The following is a 6329-nucleotide window of genomic DNA, read 5'->3' on the forward strand; positions in this document are numbered from 1 at the left end:
GCCCTCACAACCGGAATTTCTCAGAGCGGTCCAGACTCCTACATGAGGGTTACCAGGGGCCCTTGTTTAAAATGCTGTGACAGCGAAAAAAGCCAGACACGAAAAGAACAAAAACTATATGATTCCACGGATAGGAGGTCTCTAGACTAGTCAAATTCGAAACAGACAATAGAACATGAGTGCCAGGGGCTGGGGGCGGGGGGCATGGGGGGGACATGGGGAGGTAGTGTTTAATGGGGACAGAGTTTCAGTTTCAAAAGATGAAAAAGTTCTGGTGATGTGAATATACTTAATGCCACAGACAGAATTGTGTACCTAAAAATGGTTAAGACGGTAAATTTTGTACTATGTATATTTTACCACAATAAAAAATAATGCTGTGACAACATGGACATCTCAGGAGCAGTGTGAGGAAAGCTGCACTTCTAACCAGCCGTGCCGCGGTCATCATGCACCTTACGTGTGAGAGCTGGGAATTACTGCCACTTCGTAGCCGTGCGACCTCAGTCTAGCTGTGGAACCTGCCAAGCCACCAAGTCCTCATCTAGAAAGGTACCCGATACCTTCCTCACACGGTTCTTGTGCACGTCACACGAGATTAGGAATACGCGGTGCCGGGCGTGGGGTCGCAGCTGAGCAAAGCGACGTTCAGTCATCCACGAACAGTCACTGTGCAGCCCCGGGTGCCAGGGCCGTGCACAGCAGAACCCTTAGCCCCAGGCTTGCAGACAGCAAGGGTCTCCCTTCTCTCAGGGACCAGAAGTGAACACCTGGCAACATGGAAGGAGGTTCTTGATTTCTTAGAGGCTGAGGTTACAACCTGGCATCAGAGCACTTAAAAGGAGACCCGCCCCAGCCTCGGTCAAGGCTTTCCTGAGGGGGTGAGGGCTGCATGAAATCCTGAAGGATAATTGCCTTAAAGCCAGAGAAATAGCATGTGCAAAGGCCCGGGGGCCTCTGGGACTTTTGAGAAAGAGCGAGAAGGAGGAGTTGGGAGGACAGGGGAATGTATACCAACAGCGAAGGGAAGCCTGGTCACATTGTTTCACTCAGAGGTCTCTGCACCCCAGAGGGTGCTCAGAAATCGGCAGCCCTGGTAAGATCCAGCTGGAATTCTCTTCCAGCTGCCTCTGCTCCAGAGAAATTTCCTCTACAGAAGAGAGTGTTATCTTAGAGAACACAGCGATTGGCCTCCTCATCGCCTCGTGGTTTCTCTCCCCTCCCGCAGCCTCGGCCAGGCAGGTGCAGCCAGCGCACACATTCTGTTCTTCTCAGCTAGGATCCCAGGACGGGAGGGGTGGCGCTTCACCCCAGGGCCTCTTCGCACTAAAACTGGGCCCCTCCGGCCCTTGCCAGTGCTCCCCAGACCTCCCCCAACCGGTAGTTACCAGCTCTACAGGGCCATTTTAACCATTTTCTAGACCTCGGGTGAGCACTGGTGGGAAAGTGTCTCTTTTTTCCTTTTTTTCCCCCTTCTTCTGTTCCTTGTCTAGAATTGACCACCCCAGCCACATTTAGAAAAGAGGAAAGTGAACACCAGTACAAAAATCACTCTAAAACGGTACCTCTTAGGCCTTCTGGCACACAAGTGTTTCACCGATGCCGACAGTTAAGATTACAAAGTGCATCTACTTCAGCACTTGTCGTAATAAGATAATCGGACGACTTTTTAATAGCTTTATTTTCTTTCAGAGGTCAATTTACTTGGGCGTTTTGGGTCTGTGAACGGGTAAATGCGCTAGGAAATTACCTAAACAATTTCGTCAGACCAATATTTTTGTCTCGGGTACAAGGAGCGTTGGCAGGTTGCCAGACTGCTCCCGACCATTTTATTAAGATTCCCTAAAAGCCTGTCACGGGACAGAGGGGGACATCCTGGACAAGCACCAGGCCTCTATCCCTCCATCCCAATGCCTCCCAGTCCCTTTTTCCTCTGTGTGTGAAGCCGTGGCGTGAAATTCAAGTTCTTTCTAGAACCAGTTCTCCCCGCGGGTGATCCAGCCCTGGGTGCAGTCACATCCCTTCCCCTGTTTTGCCTGAAGCTATTCTTGAAAGTATACCAAAGTGGCTTTAGAGAATTTTCATATCGTGACTTTTTTTCACTTCAATAAAAAGCGACAGCAGATTTGGCCAGGAACAGGGAACAGGAATCCAGAGACGTGAGAGAGAAGATGCCAGGTCCCCTCTGGCTTGGTTCTACCAGATTTGTAGATGGGCATCACGGCTCTCTCTCCCCATTTCCCTCAGGAGGGCAGTAGGAAGGACCCGGGAACCCTAGCCCAGACCCAGCTTCCTGCCGGGCAGGGTGGCCCTCTGTGCCTCGCTTGTGCCTCCCGGGGGAGCAGGCTGGACCCAGTGGCCAGCTGTCCCGGACAGTGAGAGAAACAGAGCCCTCGCTCTTACCAATCCTGCTTCTGCTCCTTTGCAAATTCTCTTAGTGACTGAGACTTCAAGGGTAGGAGAAAATAAAGCTTAAGCATCGAATTAGATTGCTGGTCATGACAGAGTTCATTTTAGATACATTAATTCAGAAGCTAATCAAGCAAACTTGGGATTATCAGAAGAGAGCCTGACCCCGTCTCAAGAAACCCTGAACTCTGTGGCCCTGACCTCTGTCCCCAATCAGGGCCTTCCTTCCTGAACTCTCTGCTATGCAAGGAATTCTACATGCAGTAAAAAAAATAATCCCCTGGATTTGCTGCTTTCTGATCTGACCAAGTCGGAATGCGTGGAGGAACACTCCTTGCCCAGGCAAAGACAGCCATGTACAGGAAAACAGCCCTCAGAAAATAACGTTCTCGACCCCCCCAGAAAAGCCCAGAGGCCACCTGCCGTGAGTGACCATATGGAAGAAGCGAGCGACCGGTACGGTCGATGGGCTGACCTTTCACCATGAGGTAACGTGGATGGGAAGGAAGGTGTGATGGGCTGAATTGTGTCCCCAAAAAATTCCTGTGGAGGAGTCATAACTCCATATCTCAGAATGTGGCTGTAGTTGAAGATATGGTCTTTCAAGAAGTAATTAAATTAAAATAAGTTCATTAGGGTGGGCCCGAATCCAATACAACGGATGTCCTAATAACAAGAGGAAATGAGGACACAGACCACATGGTGACACAGGGAGAAGAACATCGTCTATACACCAAGGAGCGAGGCCTCTAGAAACCAACCCTGCCAACACCTTGATCTGGAACTTCTAGCCTCCAGAACTGCGAGAAAATAATTGTTAGTTAGCCACCTGGTCAATGGCACTTTGTAAGGGTGGTCCTAGCGAGCTAATACAGAAGATGTAGCAGTAAAATGAAGAAGACAAAAAAAATAAACCACCCGCCACCCATGTAAGTGTTGGCCAGAAGCAGCCCAGCCTAGAGCAGTGAACTCATCTTCACATAGGATGTGTCATCACCTCTTAAAATCCAGAAATGCATCCTGCGGCTGGAACTTACCTGCCCCATGTGCTCTACCTTCAGAAACAAATTAAACTTCAGGAAGTTCAGAGAAAAGATGAGATTTATTAAAAATGCTCAGGGAGGATGGAGAGACACTCAGATATAATGGTGGCTACAACCGTTTCACTCAGAAAGTTTATGCCGCTTCTACGGAAGTCCTTCAAATCAAATCATTGAAGAAGAAAAGAGAAGAATTAAAGAGAATCTGCTATGTATGCGGACAGTCGTGGCGGCTTCGTGCTGGGTCAGCGTCGTCACGCTTCCCAGAATTTTCGTCCCTGCAGGGTCCTGGGTTAAGAATGGCCACACGAGAAATGTGTGCAAGATTTGGAAGGCACAAGTGAAGTGAAGGTCGAGTACGGCAGAGGTGGAGACAGCTCGCACACCGTCACTGAGCTCTGGCTCACCTCGTTGGCTTGCGGCAGCCGTGGCTCTTCTAGTTCCTGAGCCAGGAGTGTGTGTCTCTGGAGTGAAGGGCCCCAGCTTGTCCCACAGGTCACCTGAATCACTGAGATAGCAGGCAATAAGAGCCAGATGTGGTGCAAATTGTCCCTCACTTCCCCACTCCATGTCATCTTCCCTCCCACGCTGGCCTAGCTGAGACAAGGGGACAACACCTAACAGACTGCAAAACCACCCCCCACCATCGCGGGAGCTCTGACGCGTAGGATGAACCCCTCATTGTCTCTCTATGGCTCACGGAGGTTCTGCTTCTCTGATCAAACCTTCTCTGATCACAGATACAACAATCAATAGAAAAAAAAAAAGTCTGTATTAGTAGGCTACCCAAACGGGTGAAATTTAAAGATAAACTACCTGACTAGGTCATAAATGTTTAATTCTTTGTGGACTCACCTCCTGGTGATAGAATTTAAGACAAGCAGTGAGATGTCGGCCCATGGGGTCGACACTGTGCCTCTCACCAGACTCAGAACCTCAAAGTCAATTAAATGCTGAGCTTCCTCTTCCACCTGCTGACCCTCCGTAAACTCCCTCACGTCAACCTCCCTTCCTTCCACTTCTCTTGACCATCCTAGGCGAGACCCTTAGGCACCTCATTCCTGCCTCCTCACCTCCTACCCTCAGACCTACCGTTGCCACCCCAAAACCTCCCCAAATCTCTGCTTCTAACAAGTCACCCTTCAACACTTTTCAAATCTGTGTGCTTCCAGATCGAGTCTAAACCCTCTGCCTGGATGTTAAGATTTTTTACCATCTCTCCCCACCCTTCGACACCACCATCTCCCCACTGCTCTCCGATGCATGGCCTCTGCATGTGAGATCAATCTCATCTTCCTTGTTGGGGTCCGCCATGCTCACTCCCTCCCTGGCCCATCACTCAGATTGTCCCCATGCTGTAGGACCTCTCATTCTGAAGGCACAGCTCAAGTCTCACCTCCTTAATGGAGCCTTTGTCAAGGCCATCGGATGTAGCATTTAAGAGAAAAGATTCTGGGGTCAGTCAATCTAGATTCAAATCCTGGCTCTGCCCTTACCAGCTCTCTATGACCTTGGGCAAGTCACTTCATCTTTCTGAGCCTCACGATTCCTCTACTGTAAAGTGGGGATATAATTTCACCCACTTCGTAAGGTTATTATGAGGATTAAATGAATCCAGTCACATAACACATTTGTATCATGCCTGACACATACAGAGTGCTTGATGAGGGTGAGTTCTTATTTTATTTTCATTTTTATTACTACCTGATCCTCCAACCTTCGTCGGTACTTTTTGCCCCTGAATTTCTACACCTAATATAGTAGAGACTACATCTCTCGAGCACTGAATTATGGTCAGCCGTGTACCGCTCACTGCGATTTCATGCATAACAAAGTGAAACAAGAACACGTTCTCTGAAATCGGAACATCAACAAGCAATAGCTTATTCGTGAACATGAAACGCTCTTCATTCCTCACGTGCAGTTAGAAAGTGGGGGAACAGGCCCTGCTTCTTCCTGGGAGCGTTGAACACCTGAAGGGATCTCAGAAGAAAAAAATGAGGACAAACTGTAAGGGACGTGAAGACGTGAAAATGCCCAAAGAACAGTCCTGAAACGCATCGGTCTGATGCATTTGAATATCAAAAAGACGAGATTTTGAAAAACATGGTTTTCACATCAAGAAGCACTGCCTGGAGGGCGGCCTGATCAGAGGCAGGGACCTCAGCCAGCATCAGCTCCTCCTGAAATTGAACAGTACCCAAGTTACCGGAAACCCAAAAGGCCAGGGCCCAAGGGGCCGCTAGTTGGTGATAGTATCAGAGTGGGGTGGGGGCGGGTCCCCGATGTGGTGCAGGCTCCCAGCAACCCCTCCGAGGGCCTTCTGGTTTACCACCCGACCACTGCGGTTCATCAGTCAGTCAGTCACAGCTCGAGACAATACAGAAGCCATGCAGCACGCAGCTTTTGGGGTCTTCATTTCTTCATCTTACAGTGAAGGGATTGGTGAAACCAGAGGATTGCTAACCAGCTACCCAATTCTGAAATTCTGCAAAGTGTGTTTTCTACACAGTCGGAGCAAGGAAATGCAGCCGAGGAGGACTCTCTCTCTGGGAGTCTGATTTTTATCAGTACTATCCAAAGCAATCTACAGATTCAACACGAACTCTATCGAAATTCCAATGGCATTTTCGACAGAAATAAAACAAGCAATCCTAAAATGTGTATGAAACCCTAAAAGACCCCAAATAGCCAAAGCAATCTTCAGAAGGAAGAACAAAGCTGGAGACATCTCACGTCCTGATTTCAAACAATATTACAAAGCTAGAGTAATCGAAACAGTACTAGAGTAAAAACACAAAATCAGTGAAACAGAACAGAGAGCCCAGAAATAAAACCATGCATTTATGCTTAATTAACTCACAACAAAGGAGCCAACAG

The 6329-nt window shown here is 48.6% G+C and overlaps 1 protein-coding gene across 5 annotated transcripts in view; it reads right to left on the minus strand.

Annotated features, from left to right (window-relative positions):
- Window positions 1–6329, minus strand: part of LOC111744944 — a 66281-nt gene that overhangs the window by 42666 nt on the left and 17286 nt on the right. The window contains exon 3 of one of the 5 annotated variants that reach the window (XR_002782394.1): window positions 3542–3957. The exons of the other annotated variants lie outside the window; for them this stretch is intronic. The gene's annotated coding sequence lies outside the window, so the exon portion shown is untranslated. Of the gene's footprint in view, window positions 1–3541; window positions 3958–6329 lie in introns of those variants that run through there. 5 annotated transcript variants of the gene reach the window in all.

This window comes from Pteropus vampyrus, unplaced genomic scaffold, assembly GCF_000151845.1.
Source record: "Pteropus vampyrus isolate Shadow unplaced genomic scaffold, Pvam_2.0 Scaffold144, whole genome shotgun sequence".
In the NCBI taxonomy this organism is placed as follows: Eukaryota; Metazoa; Chordata; class Mammalia; order Chiroptera; family Pteropodidae; genus Pteropus; species Pteropus vampyrus.